The sequence below is a fragment of the Mobula hypostoma genome, chromosome 27, assembly GCF_963921235.1.
Source record: "Mobula hypostoma chromosome 27, sMobHyp1.1, whole genome shotgun sequence".
NCBI classification, from domain to species: domain Eukaryota; kingdom Metazoa; phylum Chordata; class Chondrichthyes; order Myliobatiformes; family Myliobatidae; genus Mobula; species Mobula hypostoma.
This window is the reverse complement of record NC_086123.1, coordinates 23,563,155-23,584,673: the sequence shown is the minus strand read 5'-3', so window position 1 is coordinate 23,584,673 and position 21,519 is coordinate 23,563,155. Positions and strand designations below refer to the sequence as shown.

Sequence of the window (21,519 nt, the reverse complement as noted above, 5' to 3'; positions counted from 1 at the left end):
AAAAGTCACAGCCCATACAGGATCTGGATAATATCTTTAAGCAATATCAGACTCACATAAAAATCATGTTAGTGCTGTTGAAAATTGCTTCCCTATCTAATACTTTGTGATTATTTAAGGTTCCTTAAAGGTATGTATTTGACACACAATATTGTAACTGTTTTATCAACATTTTTAAAAAATACTTGGGAAAATTTGTGACCTTCCCAAGTGTATGCTTATTTAATTAACAAAGCAATTTAATCAAGTAAATTGCATCTTGTAACACCTCTAAATCAAGTTCAGAAATTTAACTCTATTGTTGAGAGATTTTATAATTCACTACTCAAACTGTAAAGTTTGCTTTTAGAGATGCCCTTGAGTTCAGACCCAGTAACAGCAACTAAATTCCAGGTTCGGTGTTCAACACCAGACAATGCATTTGTACTGAGATTATTAATATCAGCTGAGTGAGAGAGACTAGAGAAATTTATCTAGGTATCAATATTTAGCAGAGGTAAAAACATCAGCTACAATTCACTCACTCAGAGTAGAACATAAACCAATCATAAGATATAGGAGCAGAATTGGGCCATTTGGCCCATCGAGTCTGCTCCACCATTTCATCAAGGCTGATCCAATTTTCCTCTCAGCCCCAGTCTCCTGCTTCACCCCCCCAATATCCCTTCATGCTCTGACCAATCAAGAATCTATCAACTTCTGCCTTAAATATACATAAAGGTTTAGCCTCCACAGCCGCCTGTGGCAAAGAATTCCACAGATTCACCACATTCACCAATCATGTCAGGATAATGTCTTGCTTCCTTGTTCCTATGACACAGAAGGAAGTTGTTTGGTCCATTGGGTCAACACCAGTTCCCTAACGATCAATTCCATATGCCCCATTCTACCTCTCAAGTCCATTACTTTTCTTGGACTAGTTGTCCAGACATACTTCAGCAGGGGGTTAATCCAGGGGTCCCTAACCTCTTTTGCACCGCAGACCGGTTTATTATTGACAATATTCTTGCGGACTGGCTGACTGGGGGGGGGGGGCGCGGTAGGGTTGCCAACGGACAAGAGTTACCGTCAAATACGTTGTGTTTACGCCGAGAAGACTACAACTACCATGAAGCCTTGCGTGGGCACCTGTGTGCGCATGCACATACATGCCGATTTTTTTTCCTACAAATTGTTTTTGCCGATTCTGTTCGTGGGGGGTGGGGGTGTTAATCACGACGGGAATATAGAAGATCAGTCAACTATAAGTAACTTTTTAGTGGCTAATACACTCAATTTCATTTCTAAAAGGGTTTATCTAACGAATTTAATATTAAACACACAGCGCATATTTTCCTCACATGAATATAGTGATAAGTCAATTACTGTATAAGTCACTTATAAGTCAAGAGCATCATAACATTTTAAGTAACGTCTGGCTATTAAACACACAGCACATATTTTCCCCGTATGAACATATAAAATCATTGCAACAGACCAATATCGCTGAATCAGTGGAAGCCCTGGGCTTGTTTCCCTGCAACAACATCAAGGGGTGAGGAGCGATACTGGAAGTGATACTCCTTATGTCCAGTCTATTCCACAATTTAATTTTCATTGCATTCACTGCAGAGATATGTTGGAAATGGAAGCAGCATTTTCAGTGCTTTCGTGGCTATCTCAGGATATTTAGCCCTGACTTTGATCCAGAATGCTGGCAGAGATGTTATGTCAAACATACTTTTCAGCCCGCCGTCATTTGCAAGCTCGAGGAGTTGATCTTCTTCCCGCGCTGACATGGATGACGCGTGCGTAATGACCTCGTGTGCGTTTAAGCTCCACAGTGGCCGTGACAGGGAATGAGGAAATGTGCAGCTGACTCATATCGCCAAATCATATCATTTCCTCACGGCCCGGTAGCGCATGCTTTGCAGCCCGGCACTGGTCCATGGCCTGGTGTTTGGGGACCGCTGAGTTAATCAACAACTTTAGAATTGACTATTCGTGATCACATCCTAAGAACAATGACCAAAAAGTTGGTTGGTGTGTGGAAGGGAACACAAAATTAGCTTTTAGGCCATCACAATAGAATCACTAGGTCAAATTTAAAATTCCAATTTCTATTTTTTTATTCTCTCTCTATCTTAACGACACGCTTCCATGCACAGTCAATCCAGGAAAAATTGCCATGACCCACTCTTAACTCTGTAAGACATCAAGCTCTAGTAAAGCCTGCTTGTCCTCAATACTGAGTTTCATCTCCCCCTTCCCAGGCCAACCACAAATATTTTCTTTTCATTTTCTATAAATGGAATGGCATGTAGCAATAAAGCTCACGGCAGTAATTTATTTTGCTTTCCAGTTTCAGGCTCTGAGGAAGTATGGAAGAGAAATGGAAGAGCTTGAAACACAGCAGGGAAGATGGTGAGAGAACAGGACAATGTTGGTCAAAATATAATCAAAATCTACAACTTCTGAGAAACCCGATATAATAGAAATACACAGAATGACTGTCTGGGCAAACATTTCAAACATAAACCTTCCATCAAAACTCAGCACTATGTTCATGGTCTCCATCCAACCCACAATCTCCTTAACCCCCACCATCATTCGGGAGGTACCATAGCGTTAGGTAAGAAATAACTTCTTCCCCCAGACCATTAGACGACTGAACTCCCTGCCACTGCCTCAAATTTCATCATGAATGAAGCCCCAGTAATGTTATACTGTCTACTTTTTAATTTGTGTCATAAACGCACCGTTTGCTAAGTTACAATCTTCTGAAATATACTGTGTTATTTGCTAATTTATTTGTGGTAATATTACTTTATGTGTTGTGTGTGTGTGAGTTATCTGTACCACGTTGTGCCCTTTGGTCTGGAGAAACACTGTTTCATTTCTTGGTATACATGTAATGACAGTAAACTTGAACTTGAGATGAAATGTGTAGTTTAGTTAACAACAATGGGAAAAAGTGATGGGTGGATGTCACAATGAAGAGTAAAATACTGTGATCAAGATGTCATTTGTTCAAGCGGTTTCGGAGACTGGTGAAGTGAAAAAGCATTTCAGGATGTGTATTGTGTACATTCCTCTGACATTAAATGTACCTTTGAAGTGTGTCTGAATAAGATGCTACAATATGATATGATAGATGGTGGGGTGAAGGTATGTCTCTACCAAAGGAGGTGTAAGGCACTCCATCCCTCCACTAGCCTGCAGGTCACCCTTGGGCAAAGTGCAGCACCTGCTTAGCCCCCCGATCAGGGTCAAGTGAAGCCGTGGGAGGTGTTGTATGAGCAGCTGGTGTATATGACAAGTCCTCATTATACGACCACTGACGCCAGGCAGACAATCTCTGAAGAGTATTGATAATGGCTGGGGTCACCCGTCCTGTAAAGGCACTGCCCCAGAAGAAGGCAATGGCAAACCACTTCTGTGGAAGAATTTGCCAGGAACAATCATGGTCATGGGTAGAGAAAAGAGTAAGAACAACACTGTGAAGCGGTCTTCCCCAGAGGTAATAATCAGACGAAAGGCAGATGGAAGACTATGATTGCCCACGGCATATAATGATGATGATGATGAATATGGAATGAATTGGTATTTAAGGTGGCAATAGCAGGTGCTATCTCACTTTGTATATTTGGAACATGTATGTCTTGTCACCTGGTGAGCGATCTCTTCAGAACTTTGGAGAATCTCTTTGGAGTTCTGAAAGGATATGGGTTAAGAAAGGAAGTTGCTAATCGGAATGGACAGTAATTGTCGAGTTCGTCTACAACGTTCACATCCTACAAATGAATGAATGAAAAGAATACTTGACCAAATGGAAAAGAATGCAATCCCACCCTCATCCAGTTCATGGACATTCTCCTGTAGACCTCACGGGAAAGAGATCAGAGGTGGGATCCCTGCCTGACTTTTACCACTCCAGAGTACCAAGACCTATCATAATCTGTCAGTACCTCCAGTTGAACTCTGTCTTTTTGTGTGTTTCCCCCTAGCTGTCAGTCTGTGGTTCTGTATTGCCATGTGCTCCTGTCCCTGCTCCTGCTCTACTCCGGTCCCTGTATTACTGAGTACTCCGTCTCTCACCTGCTTCTCATTATTACCTGTATTGCTGTCCCCTGTGTCTTATTGTGTTCCACCTATCATCTGCCTCTCTGTTTACTGCTCAGTGTATTTCAGTCCTGTGTTTTCACCTCTTTGTTGCCAGATTGTGCTAGTGAATTTTCCTGAGCCTTTCCAGCATTCGTAACTGTACTCTGTCCGTCTGAATATTGACTCTGCCTGTTTCCTGATTCTGGTTTTTGGATTTCTCTGAATGCTTTGATCTCTGCCTGAACTTTAAGGCTGACTTTATTTGCATCTTGGGACTTGCAACTCAATTAATATCACTGTGTGTACAGTACTGGGTCTGCGACTGGATCCCTGCTCCAGCGTCCTGACATAAACAGGTACTTTGATCCAACTAATTCAGTGCAGTTGAGGAATCAGAAATAATGTCTATAAATAACTTCTGGCATACTAGCATACTGGATTGCCCAGGATAATTCAAGCCTGCATTTTCAGACATGACTCTCACACCAAGAGTTTATATAATCTGTGAAAATTTCCCTAATTCTAACATTTAAACAAAAATATTCACAACAATCCACATACAGATAGGAAGGGTATAAGGCAGGGGTTCAGAACCTTTTTTTATGTCATGGATAAGCAGGGGGTCTCTTGACCCCAAGTTGGGAACCCCCTGGTATAAGGGATGTCCATTCTTTGAGCTGCCCCTACCCAAGAATATTGATGTGGCACATTATCTGGAGAGTTTAGCAGAACTATTTAGATCCAGCCCACCCAGATCACGGTCAACTGCTTAATTCAAATTGACAGTGCCATAGTTTTGAGAGAAGGATTTGCCTTTCAGCTCTCTCCTTTGACTGTGAATAAGAGCCTTATGCAGGGCAGTAATGAAGACTAATTCATCATTTAAAGGGCCTTGATACAGAGCTAAATCACTGTTTAATAATGGATACATGGTCCCGCTGGAGCGTGATCAAGTTCTGACAGTTTTGTCTATCGTGTGCAACAAGCAGTTCCATTGTAACAATTTTGCATTGCATCCAACGAGGCATGGAATTTGAAATTCAGGAAATGCTAAAGCACTTCTATGCATTGTTCTGTTCAGTGCAGCTCAGACCTACCGATGAAGAAGGTCATACAGCCGAGCCTGACTAATGGGGTGACAAGTTTGCATCTTTTAGTCCCCACTACAATCCTGCATGTAATGGAACTGACGGGGGCAAAATCCAGCATTTACATTTTCAATTGCTCTTCAGATAACTGGCACAATAGCAACTATGACTTTTATCACTGGAATTATATTCACACAAATTTTTTTTAAAGTGAAAACATAATCCAAACATATCCCATAAAATAGTGGAAAATCATTTCTCCTGAATATAAATTGGGAAGAATAAGCAGCATTCTATAAAGACTAACAACGTGAAGATATATAGTGCTTCAACTGACAGTCTAGGCACAGGGCCTGATGCCAAATATATGTGGTGCCCTGGCAGACCACAGTACATGTGCTTGCAACACTGTGTGTCCGACAGAGTGATCAGCAGCACTGGGGCTCCACAGGGGACTGTCTTGTCTCCCTTTCTCTTCACCATTTACACCTCTGACTTCAACTACTGCACAGAGTCTTGTCATCTTCAGAAGTTTTCGGATGACTCTGCCATAGTTGGATGCATCAGCAAGGGAGATGAGGCTGAGTACAGGGCTACTGTAGGAAACTTTGTCACATGGTGTGAGCAGAATTATCTGCAGCTTAATGTGAAAAAGACTAAGGAGCTGGTGGTAGACCTGAGGAGAGCTAAGGTACCGGTGACCCCTGTTTCCATCCAGGGGGTCAGTGTGGACATGGTGGAGGATTACAAATACCTGGGGATATGAATTGACAATAAACTGGACTGGTCAAAGAACACTGAGGCTGTCTACAAGAAGGGTCAGAGCCGTCTCTTTCCTGAGGAGAATGAGGTCCTTTAACATCTGCTGGACGATGCTGAGGATGTTCTACGAGTCTGTGGTGGCCAGTGCTATCACGTTTGCTGTTGTGCGCTGGGGCAGCAGGCTGAGGGTAGCAGACACCAACAGAATCAACAAACTCATTCGTAAGGCCAGTGATGTTGTGGGGATGGAACTGGACTCTCTGACGGTGGTGTCTGAAAAGAGGATGCTGTCCAAGTTGCATGCCATCTTGGACAATGTCTCCCATCCACTACATAATGGACTGGTTGGGCACAGGAGTACATTCAGCCAGAGACTCATTCCACCGAGATGCAACACAGAGCGTCATAGGAAGTCATTCCTGCCTGTGGCCATCAAACTTTACAACTCCTCCCTTGGAGGGTCAGACACCCTGAGCCAATAGGCTGGTCCTGGACTTACTTCATAATTTACTGCCGTAATTTACATATTACTATTTAACTATTTATGGTTCTATTACTATTTATTATTCATGGTGCAACTGTAACGAAAACCAATTTCCCCCAGGATAAATAAAGTATGACTATGACTATGACTATGTCAGTGCAGAATAGGCCCTTCCAGCCCTTCAAGCCACACGGCCCAGCAATCCCCCGATTTAACCCTAGCCTAATCATGGGACAATTTACAATGACCTATTAACCTGCCAACCGGTACTTCTTTGGACTGTGTGAGGACATCCACGTGGTCACGGGGAGAACATACAAACTCCTTGCAGGCACAGTGTGAAAATGAACTCAGGCTGCCTGTACTGTAAAGTGCTGTGTTAACCACTACGCTGCTGTGGTGCAAGAAATTGACACTGGAACATCAAATTCTCAAGAACATTCTCCCAAAGTTATCCTGAGTCTATTGTGGCTGTTATTGTACTCTATGGATTTTTTTTTGGGATGAAATTCAGCAGAAGTGGGCTGGTGTAAAAATATTTGGAAATGCCTTTCTCCAATTAATTTCAGCTCCAACTTTTTCCTTAAGTAACAAAAAGTATGGCTACTGTTGGGATTTATTCTGGGACTTTTAAAATATATATAAAAAAGTCTTTGGAGACAAGTTAAACTTTGAAAATAGGATCTCTTTACAACTCCAGATTTTTATTAGAACATTTTTGCTGTCAGCAGCTCCTAAAATTGATTCCTGCCCTTTTTCATATACAAACTTAACCAAAATCTGTTTTCCTTGGCCACAAGGAATACACCAGAACTAGTTAACAGTCTAGTTGACTAGTAACAGGAACATTGTAATCCCTGTTAACTTTATGGGCAATTGGAGAGTGAAGATCTGTCAGCACGGTAGTGTTGCGGTTAGCACGCTTTACAGTACAAGAAATTCGGGTTCAATTCATGCATTGCCTTTAAGGAGTTTGTATGTTCTCCCCATGACTGCGTGTCTTTCCTCCGGGTGCTCCAGTTTCCTCCCACAGCCCAAAGACATTCTGGTTGGCAGGTTAATTGGTCATTTTAAATGGCCCTGTTATTAGCTAGGATTAAGTCAAGTCAAGTCACTTTTTATTGTCATTTCGACCATAACTGCTGGTGCCGTACACACAGTAAAAACAAGACAACGTTTTTCAGAACCATGGTGCTACATAAAACAATACAAAAACTACACTAGACTACAGACCTACCCAGGACTGCCTAACGTACACAGAACAGTGCAGGCATTACAATAAATAATAAACAAGATAATAGGCACAGCGGAGGGCAGTAGGTTGGTAGTCCGATGGCTTGGGGGAAAAACTGTTACATAAATAAACAGCTGAATGTCCGGGATCCCTCTGTTTCTGTACTCCCGTCGAGTATTTCATTGGAGTCGGATGTAATCCAATTTAGTGTCCATTGGAGAGCAAAATGGACGGGACAGCCAGGCGGTTAGGGTTTGCTTTTTTCCTGGCACGGACTCCTGCCCGCTCGCCTCGCTTCCATTTCCTCGCACACCGCTTACGATGTCTCCAACTCCAGCCACCGGCTCAGACGACTCTGAGGACAGCAGACTTGCTGGGCAGCATAGCTTGAAGTCCTGGAAGGGACTATTCGATGCTTTATTTCAATCAATCAACAAACAAACAAACCAAGATTTTAAGCCTAACTCATGAATCTGAAGGCAAAACCCATTCACAGGTAAACTTGCAAATGAGGAAGATTCAAAGGACTGCTCCTCTTTGAATTTCAGGAGTTAAAAATAGTTGAAGGCTGCTATGTGGCTTCCTTTGGCTCAGCTATCTGGAAAGAAATTACTGTCTCTCTCTTATTACTTGGCCTTGGATAACCATGGAGTTTTGCCTCCACTGTTTTCTGTAGAAACCTTTTCAGTGCATTAATCATCTCTGTACAAAATTATGGTTGCATCAATGAGCATAAGTTTTCCCAAGTTGTGTTGTTATTTCTTTAACTTATTTTCGCAGATTAAACATTGTGTCTGTCTCACAGTTTAGGCTAACATACTCTTCAGATTCATCTCTTTCATCCTCCTTTTCCCTACACTTGATGGATGTTCCACTTATGAAGTTGTAAAGAACAGTTTCTCCAATTTTTCATCAGAAATCAGGTTTAATATCACTGGCATATGCCATGAAATTTGTTAACTTTGCAATACATGATAATATAGAAAAATAACTGAATTACTGTATATATATAATAACTCTGAAATGCCCCCTTCGCTGCCGCTGCTACTGTGTGGTCTGAAATCTCTGGAGCAGTAGGCCTCTGAGTCCTCAGCTTTGCGTGTTTTGGCGGCTGGGACGAGGTCAAAGGCACTCGGCAGAGGATGGCGCTCGGGAGGCTGAATCGGAGGGGCTGGTCGGAGGCTCGAAGTTTTCGGACAGATTCAGTCGACTGTTGTCAGTTGTCAGTGCCTGGAGGTTTACGGCAGGGGAGCTTCTCCCTTTTTGCCGCCTGCTATCGGGGACTACAGGAGTCGATCGGGACTTGAGACTTTTTTTTTACCGTACCCACAGTCTGTTCTTTATCAAATAATGGTATTGTTCTGCACTGCAGTAACTACACGTTATCATTATGTGGTTTTGTCAGTGTTAGTCTTTGGTTTGACCTGTTTTTGTGTGATATCACTGTGGGGGAACATAGTATCATTTTTTAATACATGCATTTCTAAATGACAATAAACGAGGACTGAGTGTCCTCATAATCTAATCTAATCTAATTAAGTAAAATAGGCAATGCAAAAACAGTAATAAAGAAGTAGTGAGGTAGTGTTCATGGGTTCAATGTCTATTTAGAAATCGGAAGGCAGAGTGAAAGAAGCCGTTCCTGAATTGTTGAGTGTGTGCCTTCCTGATGGTAGCAATGAGAAGAGGGCATGTCCTTGGTGGTGGGGTCCTTAATGATGGGTGCCATCTTTCTGAGGCACCGCTCCTTGAAGATAGCTCAGATACTATGGAGGCTAGTACCCAAGATAGGCTGACTAATTTTACAACGTTCTGTAGCTTCTTTCAGACCTGTGCAGTAGCAACCCCCCCCCCACACCCCCATACCAGACGGTGATGCAGCCTGTCAGAATGCTCTCCTTGGTACACCTGTAGAAGTTTTTGACTGTTTTAGGTGACAACTCAAAACTTCTCAAACTCGTAATTTAAGGAAGGATGACAGTTCAGAGAATTTTTACTGGATTAATGTTTACTGGATTAATACCTGGAATGGATGGGTTGTTTTATGAAGAAAGGCTGGGCTTGTTGGTTTGTATCTGCTTCAGTTTAGTAGAATGTGAGAGATGGCTTAATGAAAACATGGAGGATCCCAGGCCGTCTTTACGGGATGGAGGTGGAGAAGGTATGGAAGAATCTAGAATCAGTGGGTCACCATTTAAAATAATGGTCGCCTATCTGAGACAAAAACAAGGTGACTTCATTTCTCCCTCACTGAATTATGAGTCTAAGAAAGTATGTGATAAAAGAGTTTTGACAAATTTTAATCATTAAGGAGCAGAAAGGTTACATGAGGGGGGAGTGGGGTGAATAGAAGAGAACGTAGAGTAGAAGTTACAGTCAGGTCAGCCAAGGTCTTATTAAATGGTGGAGCAGGCTTGAGGTGCTGAAGGTCCACACCTGTGCCTAAACCATACATTTATATGTGTGTATATTCATATATTCATTGACCTCTGCAAGATATGGTCCAGTTTAAATGGCTGGACATTGTCAGGTATGAGTAGGAATAGTGGCAATGATCAGCAAGATCCTGTGTATAAAGCACAAACGCACGTCTTAATGAACTATACAACAGGGATAAAGTTATTTGGATAAATCTACAAAAATCTTCAAAATTATTATTGTAAACTATTAAATCCTCCTTCAGACTGGAGGGTCCTAAGTAAACATTATTGAACGATTAAGCTCTTCTCAGGCTTCCAACGTCTCGATGGCAAACTCTATCATCTTCTTCAGGGATTATTGAACTTCACAGTGTCGTGGAAGCTTAAGCTATGATCTGTAGGCTGCTAATTATTTGACTGCACCATTAGAGATGTGAAAGGTTAACGCAGTTAGACGCCACTTTGCCCATCAAATTCATGCCAATTTCTCTGAAAATTGCAATAATTTACATATGTATTAAATTAAATGTTGCAATAAAAGTAACAATAGAATTAATGCAGAACATCTTCAACCTATGATGTACGTAGGGAAAGAGAGAAATTTACAGAGAGAGAAAGACAGACGTAGAGAGAGAAAAGGAGAGACACAGAAAGAGGGAGAGAGAAATAGAGAGAGTCAGAGAGACATAGAGAGGAAAAGGGAGACAGCGAGAGAGAGAGAGACTCAGAGAGAGAGAGACAGAGAGGGAAAAGGGGAGAGAGAGAAAGAAAGGAACAGTGAATAGAAAAAGAGAAAGATACAGAGAAAGACATGGAAAGAAAGAGAGAGACAGAGCGAGAAAGGAAGGGAGAGAGAGAGATAGTGAGTGACTGTGAATGAGAGAGTGGGGGAGAGAGAGAGAGATAGTGCCTGTGAATGAGTGAAGAATGGAGTGAGGAACAAACAGACCGAGACAGGGAGAGAGAGAGAGGCAGACAGAGAAATAGAAAACTATGTGCCCTGTAGGTCTCTGGGCAGTTGATTGAAGTATGTATACCAGGGAACTAAGTGGCTTGCATTCCAGACCGAGATAATGAAACTGATTATATCTGCTGTAAGTATTCAATGAGTTTAGACAAAACAGAGTAAGTGTTGATGTTCGCAAATTCACAACAAAAATGCACTAATTGTAAATTTTGAGTTCTCAGTTTTACAGAAGCTCACCAGAAGCTTGAAATTATCCTTCACAATAGCATCTCATCTCTTATCTCATGTTCTCATTATTTATTGCTATTTATTTACATTTGCATTCACACAGTTTGCTCAAAGTTCAAAGTAAATGTTACTATCAGGGTACATACATCTCACCACATACAACCCTGAGATTCTTTTTGCAGTCATACTCTGCAAATCTATAGAATAGTAACTGTAAACTGGATCAATGAAAAGAGCAAGAGCAGAGAGACAACAAACCATGCAAATGAGAACACGAGAAATAGAGTGAGAGTAGTTATCCTCTTTTGTTCAAGAGCCTGGTGGTTGAGGGGTAGTAACTGTTCTTAAACCTGTCGGTGTGGGTCCTGAGGCTCTTGTCCTTCTACCTGCCAGCAGCAGTGAGAAAAGAGCATGGCCTGGGTGGTGTAGATCCCTGATGATGGGTGCTGCTTTTCTACAACAGTGTTTCATGTAGATGTGCTCAGTGGTTGGCAGGGCTTCTGCACTCTGGTTGATCTTTCATTGATCCTGTTATAGTCACTATTCTATAGTTTGCTGAGTATGCCTGCAAGGAGATGAATCCCACAAGATGCCCGCAAGAAAGTGGCATCTATGTTTAAAAGTTCAAAGTAAAATTTGTTATCAGGGTATATAAATGTCACCATATACAACCCCGAGATTCATTTTCCTGCGGGCATACTCAGCAGATCTATAGAATAGTAACTCTAACAGGATCAATGAAAGATCAACCAGAAGACAACAAACTGGGCAAATGCAAATATAAATAAATAGCAATAAATAATGAGAATATGAGATAATGAGATAAAGAGCCCCTAATGGACTGTGACTCCTCCTCTTTCTTTCCAGTCCTGATGAAGGGTCACAGCCCAAAATGTCAGCTGTTTACTCTTTTCTACAGATGCTGTCTGCCCTGCTGAGTTCCTCCAGCATTTTGTGTGGGTTTCCAGTATCTGCAGATTTTCTCGTGTTTGTAGAGTCCTGAAAGTGAGATCGTGAGATCATTGGTTGTTGGGAACATCTCAATAATGGGTGTAATTATCCTCTTTTTTTCCAAGAACCTGATGGTTGAGGGGTGGCAACCATTCTTGAACCTGGCAGTGTGGGTCCTGAGGCTCCTGTACCTTCTACCTGATGGCGACAGTGAGAAAAGAGTGTACTTTGACAATAAAATTTACTTTTACGCATCAAGAAACAAGTTAACCAAGGGGAGTGTGCAAGGTTCTGTTGGGGAGAAGCAACAGATAAAGAGCAGCAGAACATCGCTGAAGAAGGTGGATGAGTGGTGAGTTGTTGGGTGGCTTGGGATGAGGCTGGTGTTTGAGTGGTAAGAACATAGGATTTTGAAGGAGCATGCATGCATATTTGTGTGTATGAGTGTTGGGTGTGTTTTTTGTGTGCATTCCTACAAGTTCTGTGTTACATATTGGGCCAGGTAGTTTAACTAAAGGAAGGAACTCATAATATCTGTTTCTGTGCTTAAAAATTTTCATGGTGAGGAAAGGAAGATGTTTCTTTAACAGATACACTTCTACGTTAATTGCCAATATCGCTAAGAGGACCACGACCTTGCCGTGGTTTGGAGGCTTGCATTCCTCAATGACCTGAACAGCTACGCTGGCTGGAGTCAGGGATTTATGCTTTGGCTCTTAGTAGGGTCACCCATGCCAGATAGGTCAAAGGGTAGAGGTCAGACTAAGAGTGATCAACTGGCCCTCTGGGTTTGGGGGTTCAGCACAGGGCTAACAATCCTGACTGGTCACACTAACCTGCTAGGGAAACAACTATGAATAATCCTTCTACATTTGGATGGCCAAGGACAGACAGAGATAGAGGACCTTCACTGCTGCCCTAAACACCAGAGGCATAAGTAATGGTCGATAACTATTTCTTGCTGTAACTGAGCAAATAGAACTGCTCAGACAATTCCAGTCTTTTGTTTCAAAACACTGCAATTAAACTGATAATCCAGTGGAACTCTGTTGGATTTAGTGCAATCTCAAATATACTGAACTCTTGTCACCAACAGGCTGCCTTTAGAAGTTTTGAAACAATGATCTGATAGTGAAGCTTTTGCTTGTTTCTTTGCTTTTCAAGATCAGGGAATTCTGTTAAAGCCAGCCTCTTAACTCTCTTTAAATTCTGAAAGGATATATAGTTGCCAAAGTAGACCAATGTTAATCAAAAGTTCCTGTGTGCTTTTATAGACTTAGTATATAATTAACAACTCACTGGGGAATCAATAGTTCAGTGTTGTCTCTTCACTGAATAAATACTCTATCATAATCTGAAAGGTTCTTTGTGCAGTTAAATGAGTTAAGAGTGTTGCTTTGGCATAATTCAACTGAAGTCATTTATTTTGTTATTGCCTTTATAGTTCTATGGTTCATTGCCTTCTTCTGGGCAGTGTCTTTACAAGACAGGTGACCCCAGCCATTGTCAGTACTCTTCTGTCTGGCATCAGTGGTTGCATGCCCAGGACTTGTGATATGCACCAGCTGCTCGTACGGCCATCCACCAGCTGCTCCCATGGCTCCACTTATCAGGGGGCTAAGCAGGTGCTGTACCTTGCTCGAGGGTGACCTGCAGGCTAGCAGAGGAAAGCTGTGCCTTTGGTAGAGACGTATCTCCACCCTGCCATCCTGCATATTGTGTATTTAGCCTTGCCCGTAAACAGACAACAAAAATAGTTGATGTAAAGCTGGTTGTTTATTGGGAGTTGCAACTCAGGGGGGATTGAAATTCTTCAGCCTGGTCCCTGCAACCTTGTGCTGCTTTGGACTTGCTACAAATCACACCATTAGCAGAATATTAATGGTTAAGTTCTTACTTCACTCACCAGGTGATGAAAGAACTGACAGCCTCTTGCTTTAGTTCATTGAAGTGCCAACGGCGACTCGCACGTTCACTTTATTCTTATCAGGAACACATTGTTAGAGAAAATTGGAACAAAGGTCAGTTTGGAGCCTGGATTCTGTGGTCTATATGAAGGAAGGTTGAACCACTTGTTTGGTCATGGTTGTCAAGATAACAAATAAACAGCTAAAAAAATAAAGTTTTTATGTTCTCTGCACAGTTGAAAAAAATAATAAAGTTCTGTAACTCAATGTATTATGTACCTGTTTTAAATGAACTTCTTTCTTTGTCGTTTCTCCTATTTTAGTTCTTTTTTTTCAATTATTTATTTCTTATTTTAATAGCTGCAAAGTATGTCCACAGCTTCTGATAGGAACCTAAATAGCCCCAGATTTTCTGGAGCGAGGCCAACTCTCCATGCTAATCGTTCTCCAGAACTTCTGGATTGAAGGCCAGTCTTGCCAGCCATAACAATTCACAACCTGGGAGAATTTAAAGCTCTGTTTTGATGAGAAAAGCACATCTCCCTTCTTCTTGTAATCATGTTTATTGCCTTTGTATTCTGGCTCACCAGGTAATGGAAATAGATCTTCCCTCTCTATCTTAACAAAACAGTTCTTATTTTCACAAACCTTTTTTTAAATTGTAGCTTAATTTATATCATTAAATGAAACTCTCTATTCCTCTTGCTGTATAATTGTTTTCTTTAATCACATATTCTCAGTAATTGCAGGTATTCCTGACGGAACATTAATTATATTCAGAATTGTTGGCTTTGAAATCTCAGGCAGTTCAACTCTTGAAGGCTTACAGCATTTATCCATTAATCTGCAGCATTGAATCAACAACCCTCAAGTCTTCTGGCACAGCCTCCATGTGTGAAGACAGTTGAAAGATTGTGGTCAGAACTTCCATTTCCCGCAACTTCCAGATGTGTGCCTACAGAATTGTAGTTCCTTCTACTCTGAGTGCTGAAGCAGAGTGAATAGAATTCCTCCATGTGTAGTTTAATTCTTAATACCTCATCTGCCTCACTCCTTTAAATAGACTGCATAATGGATAGTGCTCTTTTATAATCTACGCCATTCATTAATTCCCATGTAGAATATTCCTCGCCTCGTCTCTTTCATCATTCCTTCTATGTTAGGAAAAATGGGAGGGTCCTTACTATTCTTCACCTAGCCAGTTCCATCGATCTTTGTCCATACTTAGTTGCAACTATAAGGAACGGCAGTGGTTGTGGACACAGCTCATCATGGAACCAGCCACCCCTCCACAGACCCAGTCTACACTTCTCGCTGCCTCACTAAAGCAGTCAGCATAATCAAAGACCCCACCCGCCCCAAGCACTCTCTCTTCTGCACTCTTCTGCCAGGCATTCGAAGTGACCGGAGGTTATACCAATGAAGTCAACCACCTCTGAAAAGACCACCTCCATCCTGAGGACTATCTGAGCCAGAAACAGCTTTTACCAGAACAAATTGTGAGTGACAACGTACCACAATACACATCAGAAGTATTCCGACTGTTCGTGAAGGAAAATGGCATCAGACATTTCAAGCCAGCTCCTCACCACCCAGCAATGAATGCGTTAGCTGAAAGATTTATCCAAACCTTCAAGAAGTCCATCAAAGCGATGAACAAGGAGAACATTTCTCTACAGCATAATGTGTACAATTTCCTTTTTGTGTATCAAAACTCTGTTCATGTACCAACAAATCAAGCACCTACAAGAATCTGAGATCTCGCATAGACCTTCTGAAACCAGACTTCCAGAGGGAAGTGCAGAATAAACAGCTCAGTCAGTTGCCAAGTGAAGCAGCAAGAAGGTTCCAGGTTGGACAGGAAGTCCTGGTGCATAATTACCAAGAAGACAGGTGGATACCCGGTAGTATAGATACAAGAACTGGACCATTGATGTACACAGTGGATGTAGGAGATCAGACGTGGAGACTTCATGTGGACCAGATACTGGATGCTCAACCAAAGAACACACCTGTGTTGACTGCATCCAACAAGACGGACACATTACAGTCACCGGTCTTACCTCTCAGTGATGATGTCACTACAGCAACATGACACCAGAAATCAAGAACATTGTCTTAGAGGAGGCACCTGCCAAACCTGAAGCCACTCTACAGGTTCAGAAGCATGATGAGAATGTTATCATTGATAAGACACCTACCAAACCAGATGACACTCCAGGGGAGCTATCCTGAAAGAAACAGAACACCACCCAAAAGACGGAATTTTTAGAACTGTGAAGTTACTTATGGACTGTTATTGTGAAAGCGTTTTTATTCTGAATCTGGGTTTTTGAAAAGGGAATTGAAAGTTTTGTACGTATACAGTTTTATGTTGCATTAATCTAAAGGGGGAGGAAAAGTAATGTATGATCTATTTCTTTTAGAGCAATAACCCCCTCTTAGCACTACATATTAATCTGCTGTCTGTGCATGCATTGTTGTCTACACACACGCATTCTCTCTCTTTCTCTCACTGCAATGTGAATACGCCAGTTAAAGCCATCTTCTGCGCACCTGCTTTATTTAATTGATATGTAGTTGTGCACAGACATAACACTACCAACACTATTACAGTCCTATAAAAGTGTGTATTAGTTCCTAATATGTATCAACAGAGGAATTCATCCAGTTTATGCTGTTGCTTTCTTTTGACTGTAAATAAGCAACATCAATGCAGATGCCTAGTGTAGAAAATGGACTGCCTTCGTACAATGTGTTCTATGATTGCATGCTCCAAATCTTCGTTTTCATTGTAACATTCAAGATGATAGTCGACCTTCAAATTCTTCCTAGTTCCCAACTTATTGAAGTCATGAAATCATTTCATTTTCACTCCAGGCCATTTCTGCCATCTGCAAGCCTGAATACTTGAAATCACAGTGAGCAAAGCAGTTCTGAATGGTCTTACTGCTTATTTCTTGACAACTATTACTGACAAAAATCACTGCTTTCTGAACACTCACACAACTGGCACTATTTAGAAACTTAAACATCTGTCCCTCTCCCTTCGTACCCCATCCGTTATTTATTTATATACACACATTCTTTCTCTCTCTCTACTTTTTCTTCCTCTGTCCCTCTGACTATACCCCTTGCCCATCCTCTGGGTTTTCCCCCCCTCCCCCTTTTCCTTCTCCCTGGGCCTCCTGTCCCATGACCCTCTCATATCCCTTTTGCCAATCACCTGTCCAGCTCTTGGCTCCATCCCTCCCCCTCCTGTCTTCTCCTATCATTTTGGATCTCCCATTCCCCCTCCCACTTTCAAATCTCTTACTAGCTCTTCCTTCAGTTAGTCCTGACGAAGGGTCTCGGCCCGAAATGTCGACTGTACCTCTTCCTAGAGATGCTGCCTGGCCTGCTGCATTGACCAGCAACTTTGATGTGTGTTGCTATTTAAAAACTGTTCGGTAAAGCACAGTATAGAGTCTAATGGCCTCGGAAGTGCATGTAACTGACGCTAGTTAGAAAAGGTTCAACAACAGTCTCCTGTCCTAATTAAGCAGCATACTGTCCCACATAAACAAAGGGAATTCTCTCCATTAGCTTTTGTTCTTTAAGAATTGCCCCAAATAAGCAGCTGCCCTGTTTAACCAGTGGCCCAATGAACTGGAATCCACTCTATTTAAATCAGCAGAGGTTGCGATGAACCCATCATCAATCTTTAAAGAAATTATCGAAGGAAAATTATGCTTTTGGGAGCTAATGAGAGACTGATATCTTGTCTTAGTGGGGTATATTAAGTTCATCCACCAGATGAATGAGCAGTTTCAGCAGGAATATACAATCCAGAGAAAACATACCATTTCTCAAGCTTCTGCTGGGTAATTAATGACAGGCAGACAGTTTGAGTTGTGCTTCCATGTGCAGAGGGGCAATGTGTGACATAGGTCAGCCTGAGTGATTCTTGCACCATCGTTGTTAACCAATTCAGGGCTAGGTGACTCTCTGCCCTCATGGCATGACATGGGAGGTCATTTTAACAAGCAATAAAAGAAAAGACAGAACTAAAATACACTTTAAAGCATTTTTCTTGTTCAAAAAGAACCAGGTGTTGATTACAAGATTAAAGGAGTCCACAAGTATTAATTTAAGAACACTAATAGAAATATGATTAGCTGGAACATCCTCTTATTTAATCTGACACTTTGATTTATATTTGTTTGTGTAATGTGCCAGATTGATGTAAACCCAGAGGGCTTGCTTGAGAGAGTTAATGAACGAGGCTATTGCAAAGGAGGTGAATTAATAAACAGAGCTAAAATGTTTTGACAGCTGATCCATGAATCTTCTAATAATTCAGCTTTCACACTGCTCAGACTCAGTAATATCCCCCATTCCCAACCAATTCCATCATCAACCCTTGCTGCATCATCAAAAAGAAAACATGAATTATGATTTTAAAAATCCTTGTGGCTAATTTTAATGGGAGGGGAGTTGATGCACCCTTAATTAATCTGACATAAATAACAGTCATCCTGAAGTACTTTCTACAGAGGCAGGGAAATACTTGAGTATTGTAGCCAGATGCAGACATTTATACCCCTCAAGCTGCCATATGTCAGCAAACAACAGTCTTAGAATCATAGAAAAGTACAGGACAGAAGCAGGCCATTCGGCCCATCTAGTCAATGTCTAACCATTTAAACTGCCTACTGCCATCAACCTGCACCCAGACCGTAGGCTTCCATACCCCTGCCATCCCTGTACCCATCCAAACTTCTATCATTGAAGTCGAGCTCACATGCACCACTTACACTGGCAGTTCACTCCACACTCTCACGACCCTCTGAGTGAAGAAGTTTCCCCTCATGTTCCTCTTATACTTTTCACCTGTCACCCTTAACCCATGACCTCTGGTTGTAGTCACACCCAACCTCAGTGGGAAATGCCTGTTTGCATTCACCCTAAATATACATCTCATAATATTGTATACATCTATCAAATCTTCTTTTAGTCTTCTACATACCAGAGAATAATTCCTAACCTATTCAATCTTTCCTCATAACTCAGGTCCTCCAGACCTGGCAACATCCTTGTCAATTTTCCCTGCACTCTTTCAGCCTTATTTACACCTTTCCTGTAGGTCGGTGACAGGAAATTACCAAGCAATACAACGAAGCCACATTATAACCTTGTTTTTCAGTCAGCTTTGCTTTCAAGTCAACAGATACCCTCACAATCCTGAGAAGAAAACACTGTCCTTTTTCCCCTCAAGTTTTGTCCAAGAAATGCGAACAATGCACCTATTAAATACTAAAATACAGAGAAAATTAAAAAAGCAAGTTAGGATGATAAGGAAACTAAGCAGCACTCCAAAAAACATCAGCAGCTTTGAGACTACTTTGGTCTCTGGACTTGAGTTTCTTTATCTCCAAATAAAAACGATATCATTCTTCATAATTCCCACCGGTTCATTCATGGATAACGTAATCCGATTTTGACAAATGCAAATCTAAAACTTTGACAAGCTTCTATAGATGTGCAGGAGAGTGTATTGACTGGCTTCATCACAGCCTGGTAGGGAAACACCAATGCCTTCAAATGGAAAATCCTGCAAAGGTAGTGGATTTGGCCCAGTACATCACGGGTAAAGCCCTCCCAACCATTGAGCCCATCTACATGAAATGCTGTCATAGAAAAGCAGCGTCCATCATCAGAGATCTCCACCACTCAGCTCACACTCTCTTCTCACTGCTGCTGTTGGTAGAAAGTACAAGGGCCTCAGGACTTGCACCAGCAGGTTCAAGAACAGTTACAACTCCACAACTATCTTGGATAAAAGGGGATAGCTACACTCACTTGCTCTATCACTGAAATGTTCCCACGACCAATAACCTCACCATAAGGACTCTTTATCTCATTATCTCATGTTCTCATTATTTATCACTATTGATTTATATTTGCATTTGCACAATCTGTTGTCTTCTGAACTCTGGTCGATCTTTCACTGATCCTGTTATAGTTACTACTCTATAGATTTGCTGATCAGGCCCAGAGGAAAATGAATCTCAGGGTTATATATGGTGACATATGTGGACTTTGATAATAACATTTACTTTGAACTTTGTACTAGGAGGTAAAACATCCGATTTCAGGAGAATACAGATGGTCTGGAAGAGTAGTAAACTGAATTTAATCCAGATTAATATGAGGTAATAAATTTAGGGAGATCCAACAAGATGAAGGTAAGAACAGAAAATGGGAAAATATTGAGATGAATGGAAAAACTTAATAACCTTGCAGTGTATGTCCATGGATCCTTAAAGGTAGCAGAAGGTAGAATAGGTGGTTAAAAAGGCATATGGGATGTTTTCTTTTTATTAACTGAGGCATGGAATTTAAGAGCAGAGTAATTTTATCCAACTCCTATTCTGCCTGAGATTGAGTACTGAACGCCTTGTCATATATTTTTGGAAAACATCATGGTCCCAGAGATGACAAAATGGAGATTCACAGAGACATTAGAAGAACTGGATAACAGAGACTATGAGAAAAGATCAGATAAACTAGGAATGTATTCCTTGGAATGGAAAAAAAGAAGGGGAGATTTGGTCAAGATATGCAAAACTTTGAGGGTCCTATACAGGAAGGCCCCCTATTTCTCTGAGCTGAAGATTCAAAAACTGGGCAGCAAAAATTTAGTGTCAGAATTAGAGAAGAGAGAAGGATGGAAGTGATCTCAAATTCATTAAAAAAATGGTAGAGGCAGAAACCCTCCTCACATTTTAATGTACACTTGATGTAGAGAGCTGCAGATCCTGTGTGGAAAAGTGGGATTAGGCTGGATATCATGTTTTCACCCTTGTAATGATCTAAATAGCCTCTTTCTATGTCCTAAACTTCCTATGATTCTATTCCAGGGTCCAGGGTGAAGGAATCTTACTCATGGATTTTTTTCCATTTTTGTTTTTAGCATATAGGAATTTACTAAAATGTGAAAAATTTGGTTTCGTATTTTATGCATTTTTAAAGGAAGACACAGAAGGAAACCACTAATCCCCCTGTGTCTGAAATCTGCTTTTTCTCTGTAACTCCGCACACCTAACCCATTCATGTTTTCTAGGTTGGCCATAACTGATTCACTTCAGGAAATGCATTCCACTTCATAAAAAGCTGATTTTATTTTGCCGATTATCTTAAATTTGTACCTCAATTACTGGCACAAAGATCAGCTTTTTTCCTTTTTCAAATTCATCAAGTCCAACACCTGTGGCATATCCTCTCTGTTTTGACAATATCAGCCCTTCTCGTGTTTCTTTAGGTTAAGAACATGATTCATATATTAACTCTGAAATAAGTTCAGATGACAGTGTTACTTCAAGATTTAGAAATAATGCTACCTTCATAACTTCC

The 21,519-nt window shown here is 41.3% G+C and overlaps 1 protein-coding gene and 1 long non-coding RNA gene across 2 annotated transcripts in view; one reads left to right on the top strand and one right to left on the bottom strand.

Annotated features, from left to right (window-relative positions):
• emid1 (EMI domain containing 1) overlaps nt 1–21,519 on the bottom strand; it is a 438,363-nt gene that overhangs the window by 359,650 nt on the left and 57,194 nt on the right. The window lies entirely within an intron of this gene.
• LOC134338559 (uncharacterized) overlaps nt 1–21,519 on the top strand; it is a 40,757-nt gene that overhangs the window by 6,861 nt on the left and 12,377 nt on the right. Inside the window, exon 2 of the long non-coding RNA XR_010016258.1 lies at nt 2,342–2,611. This is a non-coding gene — a long non-coding RNA (uncharacterized LOC134338559). The remainder of the gene's footprint in view (nt 1–2,341; nt 2,612–21,519) is intronic.